This window comes from Manihot esculenta, chromosome 3 (genome assembly GCF_001659605.2).
Source record: "Manihot esculenta cultivar AM560-2 chromosome 3, M.esculenta_v8, whole genome shotgun sequence".
NCBI classification, from domain to species: Eukaryota; Viridiplantae; Streptophyta; class Magnoliopsida; order Malpighiales; family Euphorbiaceae; genus Manihot; species Manihot esculenta.
This window is the reverse complement of record NC_035163.2, coordinates 6,638,137-6,651,466: the sequence shown is the minus strand read 5'-3', so window position 1 is coordinate 6,651,466 and position 13,330 is coordinate 6,638,137. Positions and strand designations below refer to the sequence as shown.

The window sequence follows — 13,330 nt, the reverse complement described above, 5'->3', positions numbered from 1 at the left end:
CATACTAGACTATTTTCTGGAGAACATTGTAACTGTTGAAGAATCCTATCTGTACTTTCCAACCAATATTCTACTGCAGATGCATCATCTTCCTTTCGTCCTTTAAATTCTGTAGCACCATATTTCCTCAATTTATCGATAGGCGGCCTAGCTGGTGCTAGTGCAAGAGCCGGTGGTAGAACTATTACTGGCTGAGCTACTCTGGCCACCTGCCTAAAAATCTTTATTAATTGCTGTAATAAAACCTCCTGCTCTGGCCTTCTAGCACCAGGAGGAGCCTAAGGCGGTGCATGGCCAATGGCCTTAGTCGATACATGACTTTCTACCTCTTCTCTGACTTGAAAAAGTTCTCTCCGTTCTTCAGTCATCCTACAATATTAAAATTCATAAAATAGATCTGCATCAAAGTTACATCAGAGTTACATCATATCTTTAATATATATGGCATGTACATATTCCTATACCTAACTATTTATCCTCATACTGCCTAGAGTCGACTAAACTTCTGCTCTGATACCACTAAATGTAACACCCCCTACCCGGTTATTTAATTAGCCGAGACGAAGACATTACATTTGTAACAGTTTTCTTATTTTTCCTTTAATTTATATCATGTAATTCATGACTTTTTTTTACTGAAAATTTGACAAAGTTTCCCCTAAAATATGGGTTTAATTCCACATGTGAATAGTAAAATCACACTTCTATAAACTTCATCCTCAACCCCCAAAGTTCTTTCAATATCAACACAATTTCAACTCAAATCAAACACTTCATAAACCATCTCATTAAACTCAACACAAAAACTTATACTAATAATCAATCTACACTAAAATTAAAATCTTCAAATACATCTAATTCGCAATTATATACAACTTCATCTCTAAAACTTTATGTACATGCCATATTTCCAAAATCAACTTTATATAAAATTTGCAATATATACCCCAAAATAGTTAATGATGTAACACTGGTTGGATTCATACAGATCTTGATCTACTGCTCCTTGGAACTACAACCTGCGCAAGGAAAAATAAAATTCTTATGCGAGGAAAAATAAAATTCCTACACGCTAAGAAAATTGCTTAGTAGTGCTCAACTTTTTTTTTAAAATAAAACATTTAAATCAAAATTCATTTATCAACAATAAATCAAACAAATGACAATAAATTATATAGCAAATAATTTGAAATAATTCTAAATCATATTATTATTTCACATATATACAGATTTTAATTTCATAATCTTTTTCTTTTTCTTCATCATGTAAAAAGTTTTGTTTTCTCTTAATACTTATTTATTTATTGTTTTTATTATTTTTATTTTCTTTTTTACCCCTATAAATTTAAATGGGATTGTTAAGTCAGATAAGTCAAGTATATCTATAGGGCACAGAGTGTTAAATAACTGTATGGCTCAAAAGCCGAGTCTATAACTGTAGCGGTAGAGTATATCAGCTGTACCTGTGAGGTGCCTCATTGTATCCCAAAAATCAGTGTAACTGTAGTGCAGTATTGCAAGACCTGTATATGGCATGTCACACCCTTAAACTAACTCACAATTCACACCAAACTTACTTTAAATAATTTATACATTTAAATACGATGACAAAAATTTCAATATAGTGTAACTTTAAATTATTCAATCCGTAATACTTTATTATATTACAATTCTGCTTTTAAATATTGTCATATCATGTAAATCTATTAATTTAACTCAACTACATAAATTACAAATTCATAATTTAATCCTTAATTAATTAACTATTATTATTATTTTTTACTTTTTTTATCATCTAATCTAATATCTTTTTCTATTTATCACATTACACCATATTTCATTTTTCTTTTTTTTTTTAATTTTTATTTTTATTCAACAGCTTTCTTTTAACTATAATTTAACTATTTTACAACGTTTAACCTATAAAAAGTAGTATTCCTTATTTAGTCTAATAAATTTTCTTGCTACTATATCTTAGCCATATTACATCCCTATCAAAGAAAGTAGAGACATTCCACTTGATCCATAACTTGAGTTTTGGTTAAATTACATATTAATTCCAAAATTTTATATCTATCAAGTTTATCATTTCTTCAAAGTTTGATCATGCAATATAACTAAAATATTATTCACTTGATCTAGTTCTACTAAGTTAGTAAACTTTTAAAATAGAATATAATTAACAAATTCCTGAATTTATTCAAATAAAGTTGAGTACAAACCTTAAACCTTCCAAAATCTTCCACAAACTTAAAATTTTTATTCTTCCTTTCTTTTCCCTTTGGAGTTTCCACTATTCCCTTCCACTTCTGCTTCATAAAATATAAACAAATAAATCATATTAATACAATATTCTTTATAAATATTCACATAAATATGATAAAAAAACATTCTTATATCAACAACTCCTGACATATCTTTAAATTTTTCAACATTTGGTTACTATTCACTCTCCCTCAAACTTGAATTTTCTCTTTGATTTATCTTCTTTTCTTCAAGTTCTATCTTGAAAAGGTGTTGGGAGAAAATGAGTAATTGATTGGAGATGAAAATTTAAAAAAATTTGGTGTAAAAAAAAAAAAGATGGAGAAACGAGAGTTTCTTCTTGGTTCACGGCAAGAAGAAGAAAAATGGAGAAGATGGATTTCTTCTTCTAGTCTTTTTTTATTATTATTATTTACAAAATTCATTTGGTTGAGTGGTTAGCATTGAGCCACTTGTATTTAAATTAAATTTTAATTTATCTTCTTTTTTTTCTTTTTTTTCTTTTTTTTTATTTTTTTATTTATTATTTATTTTATTATTTTTTTTGGAATGTTACACTTTGAACTTCCATTTTTAACTCTTGCATGCATTGAAATCTCTTTAAACAGCTTACAAAACTCTCAAAACTGAAGAGAAGATATGGGTTTTAGCTTATCTCTTCCAAGAAGACACAACCACAATAAGAAAGAATTTGGAAAGGAGGAAGAGATAGCTCCAAATAGTCCCTTAACCTAAAATTCAAAAACTTAAGCTTGATTCTTCAAAACCGAAGATAAAATCATGAATTTCTAAAAGATTTATGGAAGATTAAAGCGAATGATGTGAGCACAAACATGAATGGCAAGTGAAGAGGAGTAAAGGAAGAGTTAGCATTACCTCAAGGATTAATTACAAGATTGAGAGCCAAAAAGTTTAAGAAATCACTTTAAATCTATATTGAAAGAATGTTAGAGGGAAGGGAAGTTTAAGATGCATTAAAGATCAATAGAGTTTCATCTAATCAAAATAGACTGAATACGCAAGAAGGATCCAACTCATATTTAATCAATTATTTCAAGTTGGAAGAATAAATTTTTGAACAGAAGTGTATTTTTTACATATGAACTTTATTTACATTGACATACTTAAATAGCTTACTTTTGGTTGTTATATTATTTAATAAATTATTTAATATATATCTTTATTTATCATTTTACATATAAGGATTACCTATATATAATTTATTAAATGTTTCAAATATTTCAATTGTAAGTAATAGTTAGCTATTCATTGTACTCATAGTTAAATCTTTTTATTGAATCTCATGCCAGTTTGGGATAGGGTAATGTGTTCCTTATATGAGGTATAATCACTCCTACCCCTTAGAGTTAGTTTTTGCGGTGAATAAAGTCTGATTCAAATTTAATATGATATCATAATCTCCCATCAAACATTATAAATCTATCTTTCAAATACTTTTACTTGAACAATCTTCCTTTAATCTAAAACATTATTCAAAAACTCTCTTTTTACATAAAAAAAATCCATCCAAACTTAGTAAATAGAGATTAATACCAAAAAGGGGATAAGAATGATAGAGTATTTAACCTTAATTTTCTAATTTCTGATCTCATTGAGGCAGTGCCATGATAATACTATGTCAGGTTTAGTAGAGAGATTTCTGGATATTCTTAGATAACACGAAGGTTTATTGAGTCAATAGTCCTATGGAGGTTTGGAAATACTGAGCAATAATAGATTTTCTACTATACTTTTCTATAGAAAGTGACAGAGATTTGTTGTTAGTTGATACTTGAGAAAAGCTCCAGAAAACATGGGAAAATGGTGAGAATGAAAATCCTAATCATTAAATTGGGATTTGCAATACTTTTATATTATAATTGTGTGGCATTAATTAATCCTAATATACTTTTATATTATATTTGCAATACTTTTATTGTTAAATTTTTTTATTAATAATTATACTTTTTTATTGTTGTAATTTTTTTATATATATAATTAATAACAATTATTCATATTGTTAGTATCTTGATGTTTATTGCATTAAAATTAATATAACTATAAGGTTTTTTTGCAGTGTTGTTAGATTTACTGAAGAGATTTTGGGATATTCTGATACAACATGAAGGTTTATTGAGTCAATAGTCCTATGGAGATTTGAAAATACTGAGCAGTAATGGATTTTCTACTTTAATTTTCTATAGAAAATGACAGATTTGTTATGAGTTGTTTAAGCTTGATAGTTGCAGAAAAGCTCCAGAAAACATGGAAAAATGAAAATCTAATCATTAAATTGGGATTTGCAATTTCTTTTATTATAATTATGTGGTCCTTCCATTTCAAAAAAAATAAAAAAAATTATGTGGTCCTTTGGAAGGATTAATGTAATTAAGTAGAGATGATGAGAATTGATGTAATGATGAGAAGCATTATCTCTCTTTGCTGCTACCTGGTGGGTCTGCTGCCTTCAATTAGGCTTAATTAGTAGCCTTCCATTTACTAAACCACCGTACTTAATTATAATACTAATTATTGTTTTTGGAACTTCCTTGGCCACCCCTTTTTACTCAAATCTTAAGGACATGATGATCCTGCAAGCAAGCGTGCGCGCATATGCGTGATTCGACTATTTCACTAAATATAATAATGATTGCTGGAATACTAACACTCAGACCGCAGTCGAACTCTTATAAAAAAATTAGGTTTAAAATTTTTTAAAATTTATTATGCAAACTCTTATAGAAAAGTTAGGTTCAAAATCTTTCACAATCCACCGTATAAACTAATCTATTAGCACACAATCCGATTCACAATTGAGCAAGCTGGCCGAGATCCGGATTCATCAGAGAAGAGCTCAGTTTATCTGGTGTGATGGGAGAGTAAGGGAGCAGGTCCAACTATATTATGAGTCTATCAGTACGGGCGTCAGAAGATAATTAAATAGCTGTCTAATGATGATGGGAAGACAGATATACCCGTACGTATAGTTCTGTATGATAACGATAGATGGCACTATAATAGAATAGCAGTTATACGTCACAAGAATAAGGAAAAAAAGAATAAAGGAAGAAGGCGTGAACTCAGACTAAATTTTACTTACTCGTACTAAAAAAAGAATAAAGGAGGAAGGCGTGAACTCAGACTAAATTTTACTTACTCGTACTAAAATCCTACTCTCTTTTTTATCTCAAATCAACACATAATTATCTTTACTAGTTAGAATAACAAAAGAAAAAGTTAATACAATATTAATTAAGTTAAAAATATGGAATGAAATTGGGCATTGATTCCTGACAATGCTTCCATTTATGAGTCCTAATCTAAGACCTCAATTTCAGAAATGATAGAATTTTTCTCTTTTCTTTTTTCTTTTTTCTTTTTTTCCTGGGTGCAACAGAAAATACAGCCAAAATTTTCTAGTCAAAAAGGGATCCTTTGGGTACAAGACAAGATGAAAAGTGGGAAAATATGAAAGGTTAAAAGAAGGATGAAAAGCTTTAAAGTTGTGTGCCTTAAATGCCTTTCTTTCTTTTTCGTGGCTACCAAACAGGGATTTTCCTTTGTCCCATAGAGTTGCAGCTATGTAGAGAGGGTCCCATTTCCTATAAAAGATGACATTATGTAAAATAAAAAAAAAATAAAAAACAATAAATCAGAAATTTTCAAATTGAATTTTAACCGATTTAAATATTAGAAAATATTAATCAGATTTAAATTCAAAATGAGTTATTTTTACAAATACTTATAATCTCTTAAACTAAAAAAATTATAGAATATATTAGTTGTATCACGTAAGATAGTAAAATAAATTAATAAAATAAATAAATATATATATATATAATAATTATTTTAAATAAATACTAGTTAATTATTATATTTTAAAATTCACTCATCTGCTACATATCAGCAATCCTACATGGTTACTCCTTGAAAATATTATTTCTATTGCGTATCCCAATATCAATAGATATGATTGAGAGATTAGGAAGGCCGAAGGAGTAACATTTTAAAAACCATTCTAGAAATTTAATTAATAAAAAAATTATTTTTTCATTAATTCATTTTAAATTTGAATTTTATTTTCTTTTAAAAGATGTCATTTTTTATACTTTTAAAATATTATTCAATATTTAATATTTTATATATAAATCTTATTGACACTTTTTATTTTTAAGGTTTTAATCAAATAATATAAAATAATTATTTCATAAAAAAAAATTCTTGAAAAATATTTTTCATGTATAAATTATTTTTATAAAATAAATCCAACTTCTAACATCATTATATGGTTAAATTTAATATTTTTGCCTTATTATATGAGAAAGAAGAACCCTAACAATGATGATCACGCCGCTCTAGGAAAAATAATCTTTAGCTCTTTATGTGCAGAACACAAAGGAGTGGAGATCTAAAGCATATACTGCAAGTAGAGGACAAAGATAAACTGCCCTTTAACAGGGGGCCCTTTCTCTACTATATAATATTAAATCTTCACTTTTTCCTTCACTTTCATTTTCCCCATTAAAGAAATAAGCAATTTCACTTCATTTCCCCACTTAAATATCCAACTATTCTCCTCTTGTTCATTAGCTTCTCTTGCTTTCTTGCTCTGTTTTTTCCTCTCTTAGCATGAGAACTTGCACCACAGCCCAAACTGCAGAGGAGTCTGAACCTTGTGGAGATAAAAATCTCAGAAGTAGGCTTCTCTCTTATGATACTATAAAGCTAGCTTTTTTTTTAAGTGTAAATGGAAACTAATCATATGTGTTCTTTTCATGGGTTGGTGTGATTCAGTGAGCTCTAGCAGCACAAAGAGCTTATCTCAAAAGCTGGAGAACATAGATGAAAATGGACCTGCTCTTTGGCAACAAGTCTCGTGTGATGCACCTGAAACTCCTATTGAGACCATGGAGTTTCTTGCTAGATCATGGAGCCTTTCAGCCATGGAGCTCTCCAAAGCTCTTTCTAACACACATGGAGCTTCTGAAAATGTTGAGAAGTCACCTTTGCTTTCTGCTCAAGCTGAAGAGCAAGATGCAAGTGCTACAGCTCCCAAGGAACCTGTAAGATCCTTCAGCTCTGATACAAGAAATTTCATCATTAAATGGAATCCTTTTTTTTTAAATAATTAAATAAATATTTTTGTTATGTCACAGCATTTTCAACAGTTACCTAATGGTGCTAAGGGTAGCCCTCCAATATCTCCAAGGGAGAGTGAAGAAATGAAGGTATTTTCAGTTTCCTTCTCTGTTTTCACCGGCTAGACAGCCAATATGCCCCTATCTGCAACTTTTCAAAGGAACTCAAGCCTGTATCTATTAGAATCAAGCATTCAATAGAAAAGAACTGTTTAACAAGACATTGCTTCTAATGACCATATAATCTATGCAGGAATTAATTTTACTTCATCAAGCACTCAACCCAGAATTCCTTTCAAGTCAACAGCTGCTCAGAACTGGGGTATCTCATTATTCAATAATGTCAAATAATTAACAGTGTTAGTGTCATTCCCATTGACCTTACTGCTGTGCAGATATACAAGAGCATAATTAAAGGGAGAACAATGGGAAGATGGTTGAAGGATCAAAAGGAGAGGAAGAAGCAGGAGATTAGAACTAATAATGCACAACTCCATGCAGCTGTATCTGTTGCAGGGGTTGCTGCAGCTGTTGCAGCTCTAGCTGCCTCAAATGTGATGTCAGTGGAAATGGCTTCAACCTGTCAAAAGACACATTCCAAGACACCAGCTGCAATGGCTTCAGCTGCAGCTCTAGTAGCATCTCACTGTATTGAGATTGCAGAGGAAATGGGTGCTGATCATGATCAAATCTTAACAGTTGTCAACTCTGCTGTAAATGCAAGGACTAGTGGAGATATCATGACTCTAACAGCTGGAGCAGCTACAGGTATCATCAAAATCATTAAATTGCTACTAAATTAGGTGGTTCTATGCTTCATATGCTTAATTAATAAAAGCTTAACCAAATTTAGCAAAACCCAACATCTTCACTAAATTCTTCTGCTGGAAATTTTGGTAAAAAATATCAGTCATCCTTCTGGGTACACTAACCATCCAGTATGAAATAAACTCGGGATTGAAAATGAATACAAATTGAACTGCTACAATGAGAATGGCAGGAAGAAGATGAACACTATGAATCAACGATTTTTCGTTGAAATGTTCCAATATGTGTTGTCTAATTCTATTGGAAATTTACACAAACAGCCTTACGAGGAGCTAACGCTCTAAAAGCGAGACTGCAAAAGGGACATGGAAGTACAGCCTTTGCTCTGGTGGAGGAAAAGGGCGAAGAAGGCAAAGAATCTAACATCTTGGCAGCGCTAAACTTTGTGACTAGAGGGGGAGAACTTCTCAAGCGCACTAGGAAAGGTACATATTTCACATTGATAACAGAAGGATTTCCATAAAATTGTAAAGTCACATTGACAAAATCCATAAACAAGAAGCAACTAACACTCACCGCCAAAATTTTGATGGCAGGAGCTCTCCACTGGAAGCAAGTTTCTTTTAACATCAATTCAAATTGGCAGGTAAAGCAGGAAATACTTAAACCACATAATTACATTAAACAAAATGAAAAATACCTCCAGGAAGTTCAGCTAAATAATTAAATAGATCAAAACTTCTTTTTCTGTGTACTTTTATTCCCAGAAAAAATCAGAGTACTGATGAAAATTTGTAAATAAACAGGTGGTAGCCAAAATGAAAAGCAAGCACATGGCAGGAACATTCACAAAAAAGAAGAAGTGTAAGCAAACTCTCAAACCCAAAGCTAATAAATACCTCTCTATCTTCCCCATCCACTGAGTCAGCCCTTGCCTTGATTACAGGCATAGTGTCTGGAGTATACAGTGACACACCCGCATGGCCCGGAAGGGAGAAAGAAGACTGCAACGAGCAAAGATCTTACTTTGGGATAAAAACAGCTGAAAGAGTGATAGAGTTTGAGTGCAGAAGTAAAGATGAAAAACGGATGTGGACTGATGGGATTCAGCATATGCTCAATTGCCATACCAATATAAAATTGGAGGCAACTTTCAATTGCTGCAAAACTAGCCTTTGACTTTGCAAAGTGATTAACAAAAATGTATATCTTAGATTTCCTTGAAAATATAAATGAACTTAACAATTATTTGAGTGGTGTATAAAGCTGCAGGAGGGAGGGGGCTTTTGAATGAGAATGGCCATAGGAACATTCTAGCATGGGCTATTTCTTGTGAGAAAATGGCTACTTCGTAAAAGGCAACAAGCCGAAGGACTTAAGAATCTACCAACAGGATTGAGTAAGAGGGGGAAAGAAATTACAAGGTTAATCCCAATGAATAAAAATAAAAATAAAAATATTTAAAAAAAAAATCAAAAGAGTTACTGCCATACAGATAAGAAAAAGAAAACAAACTATGAATATTAAGTTGATGGCTTCATATGAAAATCTACAATTAATGATTGATTGAAATAGGAGTTTTGTTCTGTTGTTACCAGCTAGCATATATAAACATCAGCGAATATGGAATTTTTGGAACAATTTCCTTACTAGAGCATGAAACATGTTCCACTAATACAGCCTTGCGTTGACTCTATCAAGGCTGCACTCAGAATTGATATCTACAATTCTACAAAAAGCTCAAGCCCATAAGATTTTAAAATCTATTCTTACTTTAATTCCTACTGCAATGATGATTATATCACAGATGGCATTCCTCACACAGTTGCTGAACATCTATAAAACATCTAAGTTGTCTGGAAAACCTGAATTCAACCAAAGTAATAAGTACTGATGCCAATGGTATGAGAGGACTTTTAAAAAGGTTACAAAAGGAAAATAAATGCAAACACTAAGTCAGTTTGAAAATTCAAGAAAACGCCTCCAAAAGTTCATACTGATTTCCAACCATCAGGGTCCCAGCATGCGGTAATCTTGTTATTAATCCCTGGTAGAGATCCAGGTTCATGAATGATGCTTCCTCCACACAGCTTAATTGTTTTGGCATTTGGCGCTCTTGCATAAATCATTTGTTGCAATCTGTTAAAACTATAAAAATTCAGAATAGAAAATAATACTATAAAAATTCCTGAGAAGTCAAACGCATTGCCACAACATTCCTGGTAGTCCAGAATGACATAGATGCCATATAAACTTAAATTATCAGACTGTGTAGCAAGGTAAAGAATTCACCTTTGTACTGACCATTCCTTTGTCCTATATAATTATGTCAGTTCCAGCACAAAATTTTTATCTTCTGGACCATATACCATTATGGCTACCGCATACTGAAAAGATCAAAATAACAAAAATTCAAACAAAGTGGCATAATATATGTCTCCAATTATATTGTAAAGCAAGGAGAAAGACTTTTCTTATACTGAATATATGAGTGAAAACCACAAAACATAGGACTAGGTTAACTATTACCTTACAAATACAACAAAAGATGAAAAGAAACTGAAGAAGGCTAAGAATTCTTATAAGTGAGTTCAACAGTAAAATGAGAATTTTCAGGTCCAGATCCAACAAAAGCATTTCAATGGCTCTCCTCTGGTATGTCAAGTTTGCTTGACAGCTTCATCCGCTAGCATTCAGTGTAATATCCGAAGTCAAATTAGAAACATTTACAGACCCTTTATCCCTGAAGTAAAAGTGTGAACTGAGGAATAAATAAATCAACATAGTTTATTGTCTTCTCCAAGTCATCAACACCATAAACAACATGAAGCATTCTTCTTTTGTCATTGTTAACTCACTCCAGTGCAAATTGCTCAGCAACTGCGATGTTGGCTGGTGACATTTTTGGAGATGTGCCAGATCCCGCCAAATTTCCATCCATCCTTAACAATTTAGATGCTCTTACACGCAAAACGAAGAAGGAGACTCCGGGATAGCTAGATACACGCTACTAGTCCATTAGCACAGACGAAAAATCAACTTCAAACAAGTATCTAAAGCTGGACTGAAATATATAGACTGAATGTTCAGATTACTAGTCTGTATCTATTCCTTTTCTGTCTCAATTTTATCAGAAGAATAAAGGGGACACCAAAAAAGCTAACTCCTTTATGGATTCCATGTCTAATTGGTGATTAAATCAATCGCATTATACAAGTTCAATAAATTCCAATCATGATTGAAAAGTGAGATCAACAGAAACAGCATGCTTAGTTGAAATACATGACATTAAAATCTCAAACAAAACAACTCAATATATGAAAATCAAGAAAAATCCTCTACATTTCCACACTGGTTTTCTCAGCGATAATTAACACATATAAATCAATCAGGAGGTTACATTATATGGTATAAGCAGGCCTTAGAAGTGCTTACCAGCTACGACTTGAAGGAGAGCAAGTTTCGAGACGGTTTTTGATCGAGAGAGGCTACATTAATATCAGTGCTATTGTTTCCGCATTGCAGAGGAGAAAGCTCAAAGAATGCGAGTAAAAAGAAGATTTGTTTTTCTGTGTTGAGACGCTGAGAAGAAGAAGAAGAAGAAGGCAGAGCCATCGTTCTTAGCATTTCTCCTGGTCTCTCTCCCTCCATCGTTCGGTGTGTCCCTGCCTGTATTCTGAATCTGCTTGGAGACGGATTCAATTGGAAAGCCCACAGCCACAGGTCCATTTGCCTCGCTGGTCCACAGAAGTGAAGTATTCAATTTTTATTATTATCATTATTCAATAATTATTTTTTATTAGTAGAAAATTGGCATGTTGGACTGGAACCTAAATTTTCTAGATGGATAATATGGTTTTACTCATTAACATCAAATCAAATTACAATATATTGTTTTTTATAAGATAAATTATAATTTAATCCTGGAGTTTTAGCATGATTAATAGATCGGTTCTTATATTTTTTAAATCGAATAATTAAATTACTCTATTTTTATTTCATCCAAATGCTCAGTCCCTCCATCCATTTCTCCCCGTTACTGGTGAGAAAATGTTTATATTGTCCCTTTTTAAATTAAAATTTTAAGATATAGAATTTTTTTCTACCCTAAATCACAACCTCTTTCTCTCCGGTATCTCTCTCAAAATGGAAACTTTCCTATTCCTTAATCAAGTCTCGCTTAAAAGAAACTCATTATCACACATAGCTAAGAGCACTCACAGCATAAGTCAGACCCAAAAGCAAAATCTATAAAAGAGTTGCCCCCTCTCTCTCTTTGCAAACAACTTCAAAACAAAGCAGCCAGCTGCCTAGCCATACCCATAGACCATATTGAAATTAACAATTAGCTTTCGGGGTTCTTGGGTTTCCTCAGCATCCTCTCTACACACTAAAAAATAATCATTCTTGCTATTGTTACTATTTTTAGCACACTAAGTGTTTATCTACATTACTTTGCATGGTGGGAAATCCTCCACTTGAGGGATTAGGAGATGATTTCTTTAAGCAAATCTTGGCAGTGCAGCTGGGCTATGGTGGTAGTGGTGGTGATAGAGGTGGAGTAGAGGTGGTGGGGTCCACCATGCCCATGATGGGTTTGCAACTGGGGACCCCTGGTGCTAGTGGGTTGAGGACTAATAATTTAGAAATGAGGGCTCTAGTATGGGTTTATGTAAAAATTTTTAAGTATAAGTTATATTTGAACCGAACTTGAGGTATGTAATGTTAAGCATACTGGAGCATTTGATGAGGGCTCTAGTATGGTTTTTATATTTTCAATTATGATGCATGCACAGGTCAAGTCTTGGTTCATATAATGGTTACGTTTTTGTTGTTCGCATGATCATGTATGTGATTGTATCAGGTGTAACATGATGTATAGTAGGCTTGTTAAGGGTTTTGACAACCTTAACTCGATCTAAACCCTAGCGCCGGTAGCAGTCCGGTTCCCGAGTCATTACAACGATCGAGATAAGTATAAGAACTATACTCCATTGAATGACTCACGGACCTACATCTTAATGTGGATCAGAAAAAATAAAAAAAAAGGTCAAATGGCCCACCAAGATTAACCTAGACAAATCAGGCATGCAAGAAAGAACAAAATATTATCGATTTCATGAGGATCATGGGCACACTACAGAAGAATGCCGACAGTT

The 13,330-nt window shown here is 32.3% G+C and overlaps 1 long non-coding RNA gene across 4 annotated transcripts; it reads right to left on the bottom strand.

The window, feature by feature from the left end:
• Positions 1–6,621: 6,621 nt before the first annotated feature.
• LOC110610648 lies at positions 6,622–11,896 on the bottom strand. Of its 4 annotated transcripts, none has more exons than XR_006350296.1 (6): positions 11,607–11,896; positions 10,701–11,167; positions 10,464–10,558; positions 9,071–10,310; positions 7,438–7,554; positions 6,622–7,344 (listed from the first exon to the last, which is right to left on the bottom strand). It is a non-coding gene; the product is annotated as an uncharacterized LOC110610648 (long non-coding RNA). The 4 variants fall into 4 exon arrangements; XR_006350297.1 differs by having other exon boundaries at positions 7,438–7,548; XR_002487244.2 differs by having other exon boundaries at positions 7,438–10,310; positions 10,701–11,178.
• Positions 11,897–13,330: the final 1,434 nt, after the last annotated feature.